The sequence below is a fragment of the Netta rufina genome (genome assembly GCF_964035555.1).
Source record: "Netta rufina genome assembly, chromosome: 2".
In the NCBI taxonomy this organism is placed as follows: domain Eukaryota; kingdom Metazoa; phylum Chordata; class Aves; order Anseriformes; family Anatidae; genus Netta; species Netta rufina.
Window position 1 is genome coordinate 46,707,169 of NC_140124.1, and position 19,763 is coordinate 46,726,931.

The window sequence follows — 19,763 nt, forward strand, 5'->3', positions numbered from 1 at the left end:
GATGAGAGAAACCCTTGCAGCTGTCCTCACCGTAATACCATCTTGCTGTTCTTTATAATCATATTTCAAGATACAGATGAATATAAACACTGCAGAATTTCTTTGCTGCAACTGCAAAAACAGAAGGGCTCTAAGACAAGGTTAAATGATTTACAGCAGAAACTTGCAAAGAGAAGATAAACCACTTTTTTTTTTTTCTTTTTTTTTCTCTAGGGAGCAAAACTCTTCAACCAGGCAGTCTTCTATCACCAACAAAAGAGAAGACTGCAAGTCAAATATGATGTCACTAACTAGTGACATGAATGGCAATACACTGTATTAGTGTTGATAAAAGATGTCATGGAAGGCCAAGGTTCACTTTATTTAAGGGTAAACTCAAGTTGCTAGTCACTCACCCCTGACAACATAAAAAGAAGGGCAACACAAGACAACTCTGCATAAATACTTCATAGCAGACAGAACAAAGCGAAGGGTTTTCTGTGCAGCTCATGCGCTTGGGAAGGACATTTCCTCTTAACAAAATTATTTTTATTATCACCCAGTTGTGATTGTCTAAGTGGGACTACACAAGGAACTATCTAACACAGTGTTAAGAATTGAACATAGAAATTACAACATATCTACTTAAATTGTTCTTCCTCACCACATGGAAGGCTGTCTGGCACTGAGTTACCACAGATACACCAGCTTATCTTTTGCATTGTGTAGTTAAACAAATTTTTCCTAAATTAAAATCATGCAATTAAGTAAATCAATCACAAGTACCTGAGTTTAAACAGTTTAAGAAATTACCGGCCACTTAGCTAGAATGTGAAATCTATGTATATATGCACCCACTAATTGCAATGCTAAGTGGGCTGGCTTGAACCACCACTGATGGTGCTTTACACTAACTCATTTTACTCCTGGTTGTAAAACACTTGGGTGCCATACAGTCAGCTGTGTTGTCTCACAAAGAGATAAAACTTGTAGAAGTAAGTCCACAACAGAGGGAGGATCTGTCCTTCCATAAACAGAAAATCCACTGAATTGCCATATTAAAAAGTCTTTTTCCTATAGAAAGTGAACAGTTTAATTTGGATAGGAGAACATTCGCTTAAAGACAAAATGTTTTTCTTTGTAACTGCAATACAGCAAAGATTGACCTTTACATCCCTATTTTGATGCATAGATTGAAGAAACAGCCTAGAAGGCAACATCTACTGCGAAAAAAAAATAGGGAAGCGACTTTTCTGTAAAAGTGTCAAGCAAGTCCTATTGAAAATTTTAATAAATATGAGTCCAGCTGCTGTGGCTGAATGTTAACCAGCTTTGTGGTGCACTGTTTGTTTGGCCATGAGATACTTGTTGAGACAAGTTAAACTTCAATCTTGACTTACATGATTAAGTATTTCAGGGAGAAAACTATTCTTTGTAGCTTTTGTTATCTCAAAATACGTTATATTTGAGTATCAGCAGAGGAACAAACATTTTCTTTTATACATGCATCGGCTTTTTGCTTTTATCTTGTGGGTGAATTTAGTGTTCAGGAAATGGATACCACCGGCTAAAAGCAATCCTAATGAATGCAAGGGTTCTGAGAAACTTCGCCCACGCAGATGGGGCAGTGAACCTTTTACACTTACCTTACAGCACCGCCACTACGGCAGTCTTGGCTTCAGCTGAACAGACAGTCGTATCGAACTGTGTACAAAAGGCTACCGACAACACAGCTTTCAGCTATGATCTAATCAGGATGTGAACTGGATATTTTTTCCTCTCATTTTCTTTTTGACTATGAAAAAACAGGTTGTGAAGTACTATTATCACATGATAATACCCATAATAAATATGTGCAGGTTCCAAATAAAGCATTTTCAACTTCATAAAGCAGTTTGTCTTCTCTTAGAGGTTTCAAGTTAAAACCCTTCAGACATTTTTGCTGATGTGCAGCTAATTACATCATTGTTTTGAGTTTGCCATTGCACAACTACCATGAACAAGGTGTGCCTTGAAATTAGATGGTGCAGCTCATACACTTAACCTGATTAGGTCAATAATTTAAATATTAACACTGTTATGGAAATGAAACCAGACAGATTCTCATTAAAAAAGTCATTACACACTCATGTTGTATAGTTTATAAACACAGGGCTTAATGTTTTCAGACGCAGAATGAGTATCTGGATGTCTGCCACATGATACTGCCTTTTGCTCCCATACCTACAGCAGCAGTCAATTTTATAACTTTGTCCTCCAGGACAAGGTAACTGAGTCACAGTGCAAACTTAATCACATCACAATACAAAGCTGATGCGATGATCTCATCACTGTTCCAGGAAAAGGAATAAACTCAATTTCTATTTACACTCAAAATTCTAGCTTTTTAGCAAATACCTTACAAAGGCCCTGACTGCACAGTAGAGAGAGCAAGTAATGTGAGTGGCACTGTATTAAAGAAAGTATTAATCTAAGTGAGAAGGTGTTTTGTCAGATGATTTGGGGATTTTAAAGGGGTTTTGAAGTTCAACCAAATCTATGATCCTTTTGGAAAGGTTAAGGTACCTGGAAGTTACCTTTATGTCAGGTTAAAAATAATTTTGTGCATTACAGAAAAGATTTATTGCACTATTTGAAGTACTCAAGCCAATCTAAATTGGCTAGGAGGCTCATTTTCAAGCATGCAGAAACAAAATCTACAATGACTAAAACTGACTTAAAAGGAATACCTATCTAATCAAAGCCTCTAGCTCACCTGTTTTTCTTTTTTCTTTTTTTTTCTTTTTTTTTTTTTTGGTAGGACTGACAGGAAAAGTCTTATCTTCTAAGAGTTGCACTTAAAACTGATTGCTTATAAAGATTGGAAGAATGATTGGGATTATCATTCTAAAACAGCAGCCAGGGGAACTGGGTGGATCAAGGGATTGCTAATGAGATATCGAGTCTTTCACATCTAAACTGTTGATTTAAACTCAGTCCAAGACAAAAAGATTCCCCCATCTGGTGGTCATCTGATGATCTGTAAGAAATAAGGTGATGTTCTCACTCTATTCTTAGAAGATATGTGTCCTAAGAGCACTGAATTGCCAAGCAAAATTGGCACTGATTGCAGTGAAACCAAGAAATGAATTGACAATGAAAAAATTTAAATTAGCTTTTTATCCCTCAATAAAGTAATACAAAATAAGGCATTCGCTTACTGGATCAGATTTAGATCATGGTTACTTTCCCCAGGATGCTCAAAATAAGTGTTTCAGCCTCTAGTGCTATGAGGAAAAATTTAAATTAAAAACATTTTAGTAAGGTAAAAATTACTAAATTCCAGAGTAGACATATTGGCCTTTAATGACTTATAATTTACAGAAAAGCCAGTGGTAGATGTGAGTGACTCAGACAACTTCCCATTGTGCTTTTCTGCAGGAGCAGTCATTATCACATGCCAGTTGCTCAGAACTTAGCACTCTTCAGTCCTCTCACTTAATAAAAGTAAATTAATCATTTTGAATCATTTATTTACTCGGTGAATTTAGACTTTGGCTTCACTCATAAATTACAGTAAATATATCATTTTAATGTACCTACTTGTCATAGCTGTTCTACACGTTTTGTTTGTTTGAACATACTTCAGTCTACGAACTATTTGCAACTCCTAGTACTGTGATCCTTGATTTACTAATGGGATTCATGACAGCTCAACTATATGACATATTACTGCTTCTCTTCACTGACTACTGGACTGGGTTGGACTAAAAGTCCACCTCCCAGGCCTAAAGCTCTTTGCTCCTGGTACATAACACAGCTCTTCATTTCAAGTGGCTACTGTGCAAACCGAGCTCGTAGCCAGCACATGGAGATGGACTGACCGACCTTACCAGCATATGAATCAGAGGGTTGGGCACACGCTAACCGCCGCAGCAGGAGCAGGGCCTGTTCCCCTCAGTCAGCTTTCTTCCCTCTTCCTCCCTAAAAGTACTCTTTCCATCCCTTAACCCACCTCACTCCCAGCCCCACGGCAGTTACCAGCCACCTGCAGGACAGGAACCAACCAGAGCAAGATCCAGGCTTGTGCTGGTGGCACTGCGTGGAATGGCGAGGGACTACAGGAGTCCTTTATTGTGTCTTTAAAAGGACCCCTCTGCTGAGTTCACTGCTGTACCTGAGAAGCCAGCTTCTTTCCTCTGCTAGGCCCCAGGACAAAGAGAGATTGCCCCTTGGTCCAGGAAGAAGTAATATGGTCACTCTAAATAATGAAAGGTGTTGACCATCCACAGATGTCTTCCCCACACCTCCACTGCACCACCAAAAAGCTCATGCAGGTTCTAAGATGCCCCTGCAGCATGTATGCTCAGCCAGCCAAAGCTGCCAAACACGAGACAGATAGGTTCCTTAGCTGGAGGCAATGAGTGACACCACAGAATGTGGAAGAGGGCACCTTGCAAGAAGACACCATTTTTTCTCCCACTGATCCTTACTTACTCTCTTCCTCTTGTACACTGCCTCCCAGATCCTGCTCACCCACAAGCCCAGTTTTGCTAGCCATCCCTCTGCAGACACCCATGAGGAGAGGCTGGACACTTATCCTATGGGACAGAAATGGCAAGCATAATTCAGAGGGAGGGGAGGACAGGATTCCTTCACATTATTAGAGGCACCCATAGCCCCATCTCCCAGGATAATTCTGTGTACAGCCAGTCCTAGAAAGGAGTAAAACCACCATCATATTCCTCTCGGAGTCCTTGAGAAAACCTTGGATATGGTCCTTGAGAAGGTAGAGCTTGCCTGAGCTGATTCCAGCTAAAAATCCATTCTGAAGAGACAAGGACTTGGTTACCACCTTTCCAAAAAATCAAGGCCCTGACCCTGACTCTTGTCACTCTAGGAGAAGATGACCCCATGTCTTCCCCTCAGGTCTTCATCTAGGTGCTGAGACAATATCAATGTTCTTCCCTCTCTTCCCTGCCTAAATCTCCTACAGCTCCAGCTGTTTCCAGTCCCCAGGCTGACCAATTGTGACCAATCTCAAGAGGCTCGACAAATGCCCTAATCAACAGCACCCAGAAAGAGGAGGTCAACATAGAAAGCCCTTTCTTCTCACATTTCCTGTGCATTTGTTAGAGGTGTCACCCTCTGCCAGGAGGCTGCTAACATGCTTCTTGGTATCCTACTTTTGCAAGGAGTGGAGATAAGCACATTCTCCAATTCTCCTTCCACAGGAGTTTGATGCGTGACCAGAGAAATGTGTCCCAAGTCCATGGTGTTTCTGGATCCAGACTTTACCCTCCCTCTCCTGTCACTCAGTGCACTAGAATGGGTAAGGCAGGTGCCGTTAGGCTTTAAAACATCTTTCACCAGATGCCAACTTGCCACAACCATCCACCAACCAGACTTTTTCATGTTGCTACGGCAAACAGATTGGTACCTACCTCCTCTACATCCCTGGACCTTTACAGTGAAGAAAAGACATATTCCTTCCCATCAAGCTACCCAAAACTTCCAAATGGCCTCTACAAAGCCTATGTACTCTGACAGGCTGCTGTAAAAACGACTATAAATTACCAAAATTAAGAATTGTCGATTGTTACAGACAAGAGGTGACAGTCCAGGAAAGGTGCTGAACAGCCAGGGAGGAGCTCCTTACTCATTTCTGGCACCATGGACATTTTTCTTAGACCAATGGCCTACAAGCCCCAAGGTCTGTATAGTTAGGATGATTTTTCCCTCCAAACATTATTCAGTATCAATGCTGAATTTTATGTGCAATTCTGTCATCCATTCAATTAAAATTTTGAGTAGTCCGCAACTCTTCACAATCAGTCTTAGTTTTGAATAATTCTCCATCATTAAAAACCTTTATCACATTGCTTTTCATGTCTTTTTTCCAGACAATTTATGAACACATTCCACAGCAAATATCCTAGCAGGTTTATGACAGTAAACTATGTTTATTGTAGAAAACCAGACATTTATTATTTCCTATCATTTAAGCTGTTACTAATCTTGAGAAGAACTTTCCTCTTTCCTATGGCAGATTAGTTTCTTTAGGAAGTTCTGCTGAGACACCTTATGAAAGGTCTTTTAAAAATCCGAGTCCATTATATCAAACTTATTAACATTACTGAAGAAATATTTTCTTTAATTTCCTTTACACACATCATATTGACTCTTACATACGGGACTTTATTTACCTTTTGTTTACCAATCTTTTCCTTTTTATCATACCTACCTATTCAATCTGAACAAAATTTAACAAAAATCAGAGTTAATTGTTTACAGGTCTCAGAACATTCTCAGATTTCAGTTCAGATACACAGATACAGTAGTATCTCAAAGTATCCAGTATCTCAAAACCTTCAAATAATATAAGTAAATAGTCACAAACGATTACTACCTTCATTGCAAATTACACACTTTTTCATTTGATGAACTGATACACTATTAAATGAAGACTGTGTGGGACCAAGAAAAATGGCATCCTTGTCTCTATTATGAGACATTTTGGAACATATAGACATCATAATATAACTTCGATGACCAACCATGGTAAAAACATATAATAATCATATTGATAAAACTACGCAAACAATAATCTAAATTACTACTACACCATTCCTATGATCTACTTGAAGTCTTATCACCTCCATGTTTATAGACAAACATTCCAAGACAGATAGAAAACTGCACATATTTGGAAGTTCTCTTATGGACATCTCACCTGGAGGTAAGCTACCTGTCACCTTGAAATTGGTTCTTAGGATTTCCCTTGAACCATCTCATGGAGAAAACTCCCACAGATAAGACAGTTCTTACTGATTGTATCTGTCCCTTATCATACTCCACTCGAAACTTTAGCAAGCCAGAGGGACTCCTCAAAACTGATAGAGTGACACTTCCTATATGTTGTAGTTTCTGAATTCACTCATAAAAACCAAAATGAGAAAAGTTTTGGAAGAGCATGTTCCCATGAATTTGTAGTATGTATATGACAAGCACACAAATACAATTAACATATCTAGCTTTTGAGTCTGAGAACAAATAGTGGGTGTATTAGTTCCTGCTTAATGAGAGTACCACTGAAGTACTTTTAAAAAGGATAATAAGGCACTGCAAAGAACTAAGAATCATGAAACTATTTATAAGAAGAGGATAATTTTGTGATGGGTGTGGACTGTGGGAGTTTTCTGAATAGATGCTCAGAGCCAAGAAAAACTAGCCCTTTCTTCTTTTTCTAAATGAAACAAAAACATCTAATAAAGACATCAGATAAATGGAATAATGTTATTGCCACAGGACATACAAGTACGCTAAGAACAGGATATTACAGCATTCAATTAGCAGAAATCACAGGTTTAGAGTTTAGAGACTGATAAAGCATAAGGAAGCTAATATTAGAAAATGTCACAAATGTATCTGAAAACAACTAAAATACTCATGAGAACACTGCTTACCATGTTAGAGGAGAAAAATTTGCATAATTAAAAGGCATTGATAATTTTCGTAATGCAGGTGAAGCAGCAATAACATCATTGCATTGTAATTAGGAGAACTATTTGTCAGTCTCATTTTAAATTGGACTCAGAAACTTCAGACATGTCAGTGGCATTTACATGAGTAAAAGTTGCTACAACAGCTATATTTAAAAGACATTAGGGCAACTAACTTTTAGTCGATCAGTAGACAAAAGACTATCAAAAGTATGCTGCCGACCAACATTTGAGGGCAAAAAAAGAGGATAATTTCTCTAAACAATCTTTAAGGGTGTGGGACTGAAAATGCTAAATTAGGGAAAAAGTCAGAGTGGCTACGATACAGAAATAGAAGGTTGACTGGTACATAACTGAAAGTGCAAAAACCAGATTGTTAACAAAGTCTTGTGGATGAGGCTGCCAAAAGAATAAGCTGGAAGCTGGCAATGGGGAGGGAAGAGAAATTTGGCAGAGGCCAGTTATGGCCTTCAGATTCTGAGATCACAACAGAGGACTGATTACTGGTTAGGGCTATCCTCAGAGCAACTGACTGTCAGGAGATAGTATTACTTTACATCTCTCTTCACAAAAGCCTGCAGCAACAGATGGATTTTGTGGCATAATCTAAAGGTCAACCACTTCTGACCACCAAAGTAATGGAGGACAGACCAGAGGCTACAGCCATTTCAGCACTGGGGAGACCTAATTAAAAATTATCATCATATTTAACTGGTGCTTCACTATTGCACAAGGACAGAGGCAATACCTGATGTATATTAGGTATGTTCAAATCAATAAATGAGATTTAAGAGGATAGCTATGCATAAATGTAAACCACGTGCCAAATTCACAGCTTGCAAGAAACAATATGTACAAATTAGTGGTTGGAGAGCTGCCAGGCAGAGAAGGACCTGAGAGTGATGGTGGATAGTCGGCTGAATATGAGCCAGCAGTGTGCTCAGGTGGCCAAGAAGGCCAACAGCATACTGGCTTGTATAAGAAACAGTGTGACCAGCAGGGCTAGGGAGGTAATCGTCCCCCTGTACTCAGCTCTGGTGAGGCCGCACCTCGAGTACTGTGTTCAGTTTTGGGCCCCTCGCTACAAGAAGGACATCGAGGTGCTTGAGCGGGTGCAGAGAAGGGCGACGAAGCTGGTGAGGGGCCTGGAGAACAAGTCCTACGAGGAGCGGCTGAGGGAGCTGGGCTTGTTCAGCCTGGAGAAGAGGAGGCTCAGGGGCGACCTTATCGCTCTCTATGGGTACCTCAAAGGAGGCTGTAGCGAGGTGGGGGTTGGCCTGTTCTCCCACGTGCCTGGTGACAGGACGAGGGGGAATGGGCTTAAGTTGCGCCAGGGGAGTTTTAGGCTGGATGTTAGGAAGAACTTCTTTACCGAAAGGGTTGTTAGACATTGGAACAGGCTGCTCAGGGAAGTGGTGGAGTCACCATCCCTGGAAGTCTTCAAAAGACATTTAGATGTAGAGCTTAGGGATATGGTTTAGTGGGGACTGTTAGTGTTAGGTCAGAGGTTGGACTCGATGATCTTGAGGTCTCTTCCAGCCTAGAAATTCTGTGATTCTGTGAAATAGTTCTCCATCAGCAGAAGCATTTTTTAAAGCTTTTAAGCATGTCACAGTGTTCTGAGCTCAAAGGGACAAAAGGGTGGATTTTGTAGTGATGCAACTAGAAAAAATAGCTGAGAAATATTTTCAAGAGTTGCAGATTATAAAAAAAAAAAAAAAAAAAAAAAAGAAAAAAAGACTGCCACGTAGACATTCAGAAGTACTTATAATTGACAAAGACTCTCAAGCTGCAAACTTGAAATAAGACAATTCTCTTTGGTTAAGGAAACTGGCTCTACACTGGGATACTGCTCAGCTTCTCTTCCCTTCACCAAAATTCCTGTAATTGCCAGGGGGTGTATCCCTCAGCTGCTGAATGTCCTTCTGACTCAAAGTGACCGAACAAACACAACCGACGATTCCATTCACCACTGGTGAAGGTAGTGTACGCAACTGCAGCACCCATCCAGTCAGATACCGTTTTGTACAGTCCTTCCTTAAGAAACCCGTCCAGCCAGGCAGTACTATAGCGCTGAACCTGACACACAGAGTGTCTTTCAGATAGGAATTCTATGCGTACACAGGGGCTTTCCTATCAGTTACCAACGCCTGAGTCACTGGATACTACAACACTAGTAGTAATTTCAGTTATTATGCAATTGATAATTAATTCTGTAATTTAAGATGCAGAATTACTTTGATTATAATACCCCATGCTGCTTTAGCACACACTTTTCTGAAGATGCATTACAGAAAGAAGCTTACTCTGTCTTAAACTTCTGGGACTTTTTAACACTGCTGAGAGCATTTAGTTACATTTCCAGCTGCAGACCTTTAAACAGGAGCACAGAAAATGCACGTAAGAAAGGAAGCACACATTCTAAAGGGCTGGCTAAAAGTAAGCACTTTGATTTTGCCCCAGATGTTGACTTGATTCCATGAGACCATGAAGAAGACCAACCAGCGGGAATTAAAACATTAGATCACAATAAATCAACAGACATGAAAACATTAGCTCAGGCATTAAATTTACATTTTCCAGACCATTGGCTCTTGTGACCCAGAATACACTGGGAAATGTGAAGTTCTGCTGTCAGTTCTGTAGCTCACTTTCTCTCTAGCCCAAAGCAACAATCACAAAGTGAAGACTCTGGCTTCACTCTCTCGCCCTGCACTGGAACTTATTTGGTTTTAGGCATGGCATACTTACAATCTTACTGCATACAGGAGGGGGAAAGATATGAACCGTGCTTATCCTTGGACTGAGACAACGCATGCACCGTGTAAATGGAAACAGTAGCTGTGGGGGAACCATACAATCAGCAACATAGCTGCAAGAAGCTTTAGTGTACTGAGTGAGACATGAATCTTCGGACATTTCATTTTCTAATATGGAAGAAGTCTTTACTGAGCGTATAATAAGATCTTATTTGTTTAACATTTTCAAGCTTTAAAAAACTTTTCAAATGAGGAAAGGTTTCAAGGTACGGCAAAAACTACATTGCCAAAACAAGTCAAATTCTTGCCATGAGCAGTAACTTTTCAGAAAAGAAGAGTTAAAAAAAAAAAAAAAAGTCACCAGAAGTTTTAAAGACCAGATAATAATAATAATAAAATATCTCTTAGTAATCTCCCAGTAAGCTGTGGAAATTTCAACAAGAGCTTAGGAAAATGTAAACCTGAGGCAGACACTTAGGAAAATTCAGAGCCCAAGCACTCCAAAGCTACAGTTATACAACTGTTATACAACTGAACAAATCAGAAAACGCCAAGAACAAGCAGCCATGCATGTCGTACTGAATCCTGCCTATGCCGGAGAAGAAAAGAAAAAGAGACATTTTGCTGTCTTTCAGCTAACTTGCTTTTAGCATGCTTTCTCTCACTAGTATCACCACAGCATTTCCCCTAAACTTTGTGCTGCAGTAAATGACTTTCACGGGTAGCGTTGTTTCTCTTCCCCGACTCCATATTATTTCAGAAATCACACTAGAATAACACCAGCAACAAATGTTTAAACACGTCTGTCACTACCACCGTTTCAACAGCAGCACACAAAGGCTGTAATGACCACATCCTGCCCACTACTATTCACTCTACTCAGCTCCACTGAGCAGACCCAGCAGGATGCACATAGATAATGAAGAGGATGACGTTTATAAGTTGAACAACACTCCTGGACCTCTAACTTCACCTCTCTTGCAGAAAATTCAGATAAATACAAATCAACATAATGAGTATGTTTGTGATGGGAATATTGTCCAGGCACTATAGAATATCTGATGTTCTCAAGCAATATTGAATCAGTTATGGAACACTTGTAGTAACAGAAACAGGACATGATAAAAATACAGAATAGTCTTGGAGTGTTCCCATAATAAATTATCATTTCTATGTGATCAAACATCATTAATGCAACAATATTCTACAGATGAAGATTCAAGTCCACTCACACCTGATTTCAGCTGGCCTTGCCAGTGATGAGGCTATGCCTCATAAATGATGGAGGAATGCCCCACACACTGTACTACACGTGCCCTTTATGTGACATACAGAGAAGGTCAGCGGGTCTTCTGATAAACAGGGATGGGTTTGGAGTGGATATGAGACTGTAACCTTTTGATACAGAAAAGGTGAAGCTTGTAATACTTTTTCTCCTCTTTCATCAAGAACGGCCATGGATCCAGACACGTGGGGGGCTGTGCACTGACCCAAAACCCTGGGTATTAGAAGTAAGATAGTTTCAGTGCACATCAAACTGATCACTTAGGTAAGCGCAAACTGCATCCTTTTCTTGCTCTCTCTAAATCAAGGCATGGCTATGTTAAACAGCACAAGGCAGATGTAAAAACTCCCCCTCTGAAAGAGATCAAGTGTGGTTCCTCTCCTGATGGAAAGTTCGAAGAAAGCCTGGTTGCCTCTGCCCTGGGCCACATCTGCACTTCTCTGTGAGGCTACTCACAGAGTGAGAGCTTGTGGATGCCCTCTTACTGGAAATTAAGAGTTTCCCCCTTGTACCTTCAGCTGTGCTGGGGCTAAGTGAAAAAAGCACCCGTTATTGACGCACGCCCCAAGCAGCTATCCCTCACCAATCTATCCTAGCACAGCTCAGATATACGAGATTCAGTCTTCTCAGGTCTCTGTAGCCAAATTATTTTCCTTTAGGATCAAGCAACTCATATATTCAATAAGTTTGTCAAAGAAATTTTAACAAGAAATAGTTACTATAGTTACTGGGATATTGGATAGGTTTTAAGGTCATAGGATGAACAGGAGTTAGTACAGCAACTTTATAACTTTTTCTACTCAACTGAATTATTTTTAGAAATAACAAAATTAAATCCACAGAAACATCAAGTAGTCAATAGAAACTTTTTTCCCCCTCTGGAATTGTATCTGTTAACGTTACAATCACATACCAGACTACTAAGTGAATAGCAACTTTGGTCAAGGATTTACACCTATACAGGGCAGGAAAAAGTGCAATCTACCCATGTTAGTGGCTTGTTCTATAATATGTAAACGACACTAACAACAGCAAGCAATTTTCTTTAGTCATTCATTCATTCCACTAAACAACAAACCTCCAATATTACCAAGATAAATGAAGGAGCTGAGCTATAATTCTTAGGGGGAAAATATAATAACCTGTTTTAGTAATTTTTGATTTTGAACCACAGTGCATTACAACACAGATAGTGGCATTGTGTACCATGTCAAAACAAGTTCCAATTACCCCAGGCTGTGATTTATTTTCTGGTTCTAAAGCTGAGGACGTAGATGCTAACTAGCCCTCTTTTATATCTGCTTGCAATAATTTTACCGTGACTGAAGAAAAATAATTAAAATAACTTTCCACCTTCTGCCACTGGCATGCACAGTTTTTGTCAATTTACCATAATGGGTCTAATATTACCATTGAATTGCTTAGGGTAAAATCTTTCTATATTTATTGGAAATTAAGTTTTTATTTTTGCCCTGTTGTACTCTTAACTAAGGATGACATATCACAAAAGAGCAAATTCTGAAAGGCTTCCTTGTCTTTAACTGTGTTTTTCAGGAAGACTTCTAAGAAACCCAAACCGTTCATACACCAAAACTTTCTGGTACTGCTCCTTAAGGTGCTACTTTCTAAAGCATCATATTCACACTACGAAAACAGTTTACCTGTTCTCATACTTAAGGTAAGGGGTGGGAGTATGTTTTATTGCACAAATAAAACACCTGAATACTGCATAAATGAAAACAGAAACTAGGCAGGTAGCTCACACAGCTCTTACAGCGACAACTATTATTTATTTGCACTGGTGCAGTGGTCAAAGGTCTGCCTTACAAGAACAGGGCCACAGCCTGCAAGGTGAAGTATAGATATAGCAAAGCAACCTTAGACCAGGCACAAAAAAAAAAAAAAAAAAAAAGGCAGTAATGGAGAATAGAAGCAAAATGCTGGCTTAACAGTATCAAAATAACATTTGTAATTATGCTAAGAACATGTTCATCTTGTCAACTCCATGGGTAAACTAAGTCATGGCAATTAAATGTTGTCCTGTGCATAATGGTGCAATTTCCATTGTTTGTGTGCGCAAGCACATCCTTACCACACCAGATACAATGATACCTAATTACACCTTGGCACTTTTACTGGAAAGAGCATATTCCTGACCATCCTTTACATCAGCTTTGACATCAGCAGAATGATTCTTAGTTTACTCTAGTCAGACAAGCGTCAAGCTCTCTCTACAATACAGTTTAAAGTTTCTCATTTCATCAGTAACTTGTTTTAACAAGTAAGTCAAGTGTTGGAGGATCAGATGACTTTGGGGGAGTGGAAGGTTATGCTGTAGGTTTTTCTGTCTCTAGGACAATATTTCTCTAGGACAAGCAGGCATCCTTGACATGTTGCTATCTGTTAGCCTTGATCATTTTAGTGTCAAGTCAAAAGATCTAGTGGATGTTCTATGAGCAAACAAAAAAAAAAAAAAAAAAAAAAAAAAGTTTCAGAGTTGAAGGAAAACAGGTGTTTGCATAAAATCACCAACATTAACAATGTTGTCTCAACCCCTAAATTGGACAGAAAGGGCAGCATTTTAAAACCATCAGAGATGATACTTTCAAAAATACCCAAAGATGGGTGTCTGCTCTGAGCAAGAATGAAACTTTGTGAGCTGGAAAGTAGATGGTGGATGTAGGCATACTACAAAATACAGAGCAAATAAATGAGATAAAATTGCAGATCCCAGTAAGCAATGGAACCAGTACGATCATGCTACTGTCTTGTGCAGCTGTAACTCTTACAGTTTATACCTCTCCATCAATGAACTGAAAATGATTCACCATCAAGATCTGATCCGACTCTTACCCAAAACACCTGCCCGTTAACCAGATGAAAGTAAGCACTAATTTCACCCCAAATGAACTGTTCAGATTGAAATTTCACAGGTGCAAAAATAAAGGTAAAACTGTTTCTTTTCTAAGATACATGAAACAACTCAAAAAATGCATTTAAGATAGAGGCATATAGAAAATTATGCATTGTCATGAACCTTCTCATATATTTATGTAGTCACTTTAGAGTTGGGACACAGATCAGGACAACTTCACCATTTTTAGAAAGAGCAGGATGGCTAGTAATTAAAGTTATGTCAAATAACTTTCGTGTGTACTTGATTACACAAATTTCATTATATTATCTCTTCTTTGCAGGGGACACAAGAAGATGGAAAAGAGCTCCACTGCAATATGCTGATAGTTCCTTCTCTATTTCGAAGGAAAAATCAGACATCTGGTGGGGAAGGTATCTATTCTGGAAAGCTGCACAAAACCGTGGAAAGCACGCTGAGAGGGGAAAAGTACAGATGCAATATCCAAGTCCTGAGGTTGTTCCCTCTTCCATGAGCAAACATGGAAACAAGATGAGGAAAATGATCTGGGAAAGCCAGGCTCTGTGCAGAAGGCAGAAATGACTGCAAGCAAGCATCTTTTAGTGTCTTTTTTTTTTTTTTCTTCAGATTCTGATACGTCACCCCTGCCAACTGCCTACCAAAAGCAAGAGGGATCAATATAGGCACATTTGTGACAGAACTTGAAACTGGGTTGCAATAGCTATAGCTGCCTTTGCAGAGCTGTACAGTGACTGGGCAACACACATGGGACTGATGGCTCAGCAAACGTGGACCGGCTGCTTCCGCAGCCAAACAGCCACAGCCCCCTGGTTGTTACCCGTGAGGAAGATGCACAAAAGGTGGCATTTCAAAGGCAGGAGCAGTTCTATGGTTTGGTTACTTCTTTGAGATGTTTGCTCGCTTCCAGTTAAGCGGCGAGTTGATTCTTCGTAATTTAGATTTTAATTTACTTTAAAACTTTTCCCTTCAATATAGTTAATGAGCGCAATAACACTACAAAATGCGTGTTAGTCAGCTAATACACCCACGCCCTGGGTGTGTTATAGCCCTCAGCAACACGGCTGCCCCAGTATATCCACGATGTGCGCATGCTGGCTGACAAAAACACGCCTTGTTGTGTGTTATTGCTTACATAAGACACGACTTAGCATATGTAACTGTATATTAATGGCACGCCTTGATACATTGTTAAACTGGAAACTATGGTTGTGCTCCATCAGAGGCTTAGGTGTGTGCTGTATTACACAGAGCAAAAATTAATTAAGAAATCCCGCGTTCCTACTGGCAAGAGCAGGAGAGATACGCTGGGAACGAGACCGTGCTCCTTGCTGACCTACATCCAGCCAGAGCTGGGCCGGCCTCCAAAGTGCTGAACACCTCTGAAGAACAACCTCTATCCTGAAACATGCTACAGAGACACAATTTATTTAGACAGGATGAAAAAAAAAAAAAAAAAAAAAAAAAACCACAAATGCCCATCTTTCTCCCCAGGGTGTGGGTCCTCCATCAGTGGGACGCAGCTGAGTGCCAGCTGCTGCCCAAGGGCCTTTCCCCTGCCTCTTCCCAGCCTCCTCCCTGCCGGCCCCGGCGTTTGTGCAATCGCATGGTGAGAAATCAGGGAAGTGATCTGGCCAACCCCTCCCATCCTTTTTTTCCCTAGGTTAGTTTTCCAGTTTACCACTCGCACTGGCACCAGCAAGGCGGCAGGAACACGCGGCTGGGACCTCCCTTTCTGACGCCAGCCCACACACCAGGTTGGCTGAGAGCAATCACGAAACCATGTCATTAACAATGCTGGCAAAAGCCTTCCTACAGATACAGTTATCCAGACAAAAAGTTGTCGTGCCCCAGCAACTTTTTTTCATTTGAAGAATGAGTTAAGGTGGCTCTCTTCTGCACAGCAGAGGAGGGAGATTTCCCCAAATATCTCTGCTGAGAAACTGCATTCAAGCCTTCGGTGTGGCAGTCCTGACTTTGCCAAAGCTACACCAAATGATACCAGCAGAATATCCAGAATATCCTGCCACTGGTGTTTTAATACTGATTTTTATTCATTGCCTTTTTTTTTTTTTTTTTTTTTTTAAATATCTTACACTTTTTCTTCCACTAAGGACATTACTCAAGATCTCCCTTTCTTTATGATTGTTCCTCTTTAATGCTTCAAGCTTACCCACCAGGGAGGTTTGACTTCCAGCTGCCACAGCTCCATCAGCTATCCTACTGGCCCATTTGAAAGAAGTAAGGTGTTAATTAGGATGTTAATGGCTACACAAACACCTTTTTTTTTCTTCCTTTTTTTTTTCTTTTTTTTTTTTCTTTTCATTTCAAGGAAGAATCAGAGCCTGCTGGAAACTCAGCATTCCTTGCAGGAGTGTTAGGCTGCATATAAAAAATTGAACAAATCAAACCTCTTTTAGTCAGCACACAACGTAGATACTCTTTGGCTCCCATCACCTCCCAACTACAATTCTGTTTTTTTCTCTTTCACCTTTGATTTGGAGCTATTTTGTTGGGAAAATAAGGTACAGTTTTTCCTGTTGTCTTTAAGTGCCAGAGTATTCCTTTTTTTTCATCTTTAAAATTCCATACCCGCGTGCATCTTCACAACGACGACGTCGTGTTATCACTTGAAGTAAAACGTGTGGTTTCACGAGACAGCTGAGCCAATCTCACATCTTTCTGCTGCCAGGAGAGGCTGCTCCCCCCTTCTTTCCTGCTGAGTCTTCCCAGTGCCAGTCCACAGCTGTGCTGCCTCTGGCACTTGTCTGATACCCCTGGGAGTTCAGCTAACTCACTGTACTGACATAAAACTCTACTTTTATTTTGCTGGGTTCACTTTCTGCCAGTTGAGTGAGCTGAACCAGCTGAAAGGGGGGCAGTGAGAAGTGCAGGGGGGAACACGTACCTGGGGGATTCTTCCTTCTGACAGCAGCAAGCTGCTGAAATGGCTCAGGCATCTTGCGAGACCTCACCCTAAGGGCATGACTTTACTAAATCGCCTGATACAAATTAAGAGTTTGCTATTGCAGAGAGAGGTCCCAGTAATCATCCGATCTCACGTTAAACTGATTCAGCTCACTAAAGTGGCAGAAAACTACCTGGGGTGGTGGTTGTTTTGGCCAGGTTAGCAGGTTGCACCAGCACATCTTCTGGGCAGGTGTGGAAGCTGCCACGAGGCAAAGGCAGAATTGCGTGATAGGGCTGGGAAGGAAGAGATGAGCCAAGGAGATGAGTGAGCCCACTCCCTCTCAACTTGTTGAGATTTTCAAACCTGTGAAATCACATCCCATTTTAGGAGAAATCCTAGCAGAAAAAAATAAATGTTTCTCCACTCATGTTAACAGATGAAGGTGAAGTTACTGTTCCCCCAAAGTCTTTATATAAAACCATTGACATGCATAGAAGCTAAAAACTGTGCTCCTTTTAATGAAGGTTTTAATTCCGTGTAACGTCCCAGTCTAACAATCACTGCAAAATGTGCATGGTATTTCCAGACCCTGCTGTACACCAAACTGTGTGTTACCATTCCCTCAGCTTGGTGAGTTAATCATGACTGCTCTTTGTTCATTTCAGTGCAAAATCAGCAGGGCTACTTCAAATTATCCTCAGCAGCCATCTAACTTAAACAAAGGGGGAAAATTCTGGCTGTAATCTAAAACATAATTTTTGGAGATGTCAAGTAGATAAGAAACCTTACTTCCAACACCACAGCTGGAACTGTGTGGATAGGCCCAACGAGAGGCTTGGCATCACACCAGGAACACAACAGGGTTTGTCTTCTTAAACCAGCACCCTCCTAAATGCTGGTTGTTTTCAACTTTCACTAGATACTGTTTTAAAAACATTTGTTTCTATTATGTGGGAGTTTTTTTTTTTTTTTTTTTCTTCTGTTTTTTTTTTTAAATGGAGCGGGATAGCTGAATCTTTATGCTTTGTTAAAGATAGAGTGACAGGAGAATGCATTTGTGAGGGGGGCTGATGTCTCCCGGGGATCACAGAATCATTACGGTTGGAAAAGACCTCTAAGACCATCTAAGTCCAACCATAATGAAAGATGAGAGATGAGTGGTACCTTTGCCAACAGAGAGTCTCATTTTCTCAGCATACACTACATCAGTACTGGGCGGGGGGTTGCACCCCAGCTGCGGTGGCACATTTGTAAGTGCAGAGGGGACAGGACCTCGCTGTAGGAATCTTCACAGCCCGCTCTGACCTGAAGTTTGTCCAGATGGGCAGAGGGGTATTTTCCCATTACTTCTACTCAAACATACTCATATTATTGGCTTTTGGTTACGTGTTCCTGTTTCTGGTCTGTTCTGATAAAAGCCTACAAAAAGATATCAGAAAGAAACTTCGGATCCAATTTGCAGAAATATCTGGAGTCATAAACAAGCACTGGAGTTCATGATATCTGATACATTAAAAATACAATCCTGTGACCTGTTTCTGGCTCTGGCAAGTGACCTCTCCCATGAAAAGCTGTTGAAATTCTGTACATACACATCTGAACTCCAGTGCAAACTTAATTTAAACTTCAACTTCAATAAATCTGGATCATTACCTCATCGTACTTTTAGCTACTAATAGCACAAAACTTTATGGATGGCTACACCTGACAAATTATTAAATATTTCAGCTATTTTCTAAGTGAAATGAAATCTATATGCAGTTCTTTAGCCCTCATCTTCTTTCAGAGAAATGAATGTACCTCTCTGTACTGGTCTTACGTTATTTAAACAACCTGATAATTCATCCTTTCCTATCTTCTCAGGATTCAAAATAAATCAGTACAGTCTCTTAGTCTACTCCTTCCTAAAGAATACTGTCCTCCCAGATCTAATCTTTTCAAGTAACTACACCCCTCAAGTCTTTGAATCATTCTGCTTCTGTAACATTTTTCTGTAATAAGAAAGCCAGGATGCACACACTACCTCCTGTAATTCACATCCTGACATCTGTATTGATGCAGGTAAGGCTGCAGTATTGTATTTGGACTAGATTGTTCATGGACACGCACGTATTTCACATCTGAAGTTACAGCGCTGTTGATCTTTTTAAAGAAATTATTGTTCACCAAAACACTAAGTTAAGAAAAAACACTGAAGGAAAAGGAGTGAAAATACATTCTCCCTCCACAGAAGGCAATTACATAGCTAAATGTTATCTGTGGAGAGAAAGAAAATCCTAAGAATCAGTGGGGCTTGTCAGAGTTGCTTTAATGTGCCTGATTTTTTACAAACACTAACCCACAATTTCCTGACATCTTAAATTATATGCTTCTGAGAAGAGTACAGTTTGGCTACAGTGTGTCATACAGACGAAGTCCTTGCTGACTGAACAGAAGGACATTTTTGATGCTATTA

General features: G+C 40.2%; 1 protein-coding gene across 1 annotated transcript in view; it reads right to left on the bottom strand.

Moving 5' to 3' along the window:
- ULK4 (unc-51 like kinase 4) overlaps positions 1-19,763 on the bottom strand; it is a gene marked incomplete at its 5' end in the record, with an annotated part of 228,746 nt that overhangs the window by 13,109 nt on the left and 195,874 nt on the right. The gene's annotated exons all lie outside the window — the stretch shown is intronic.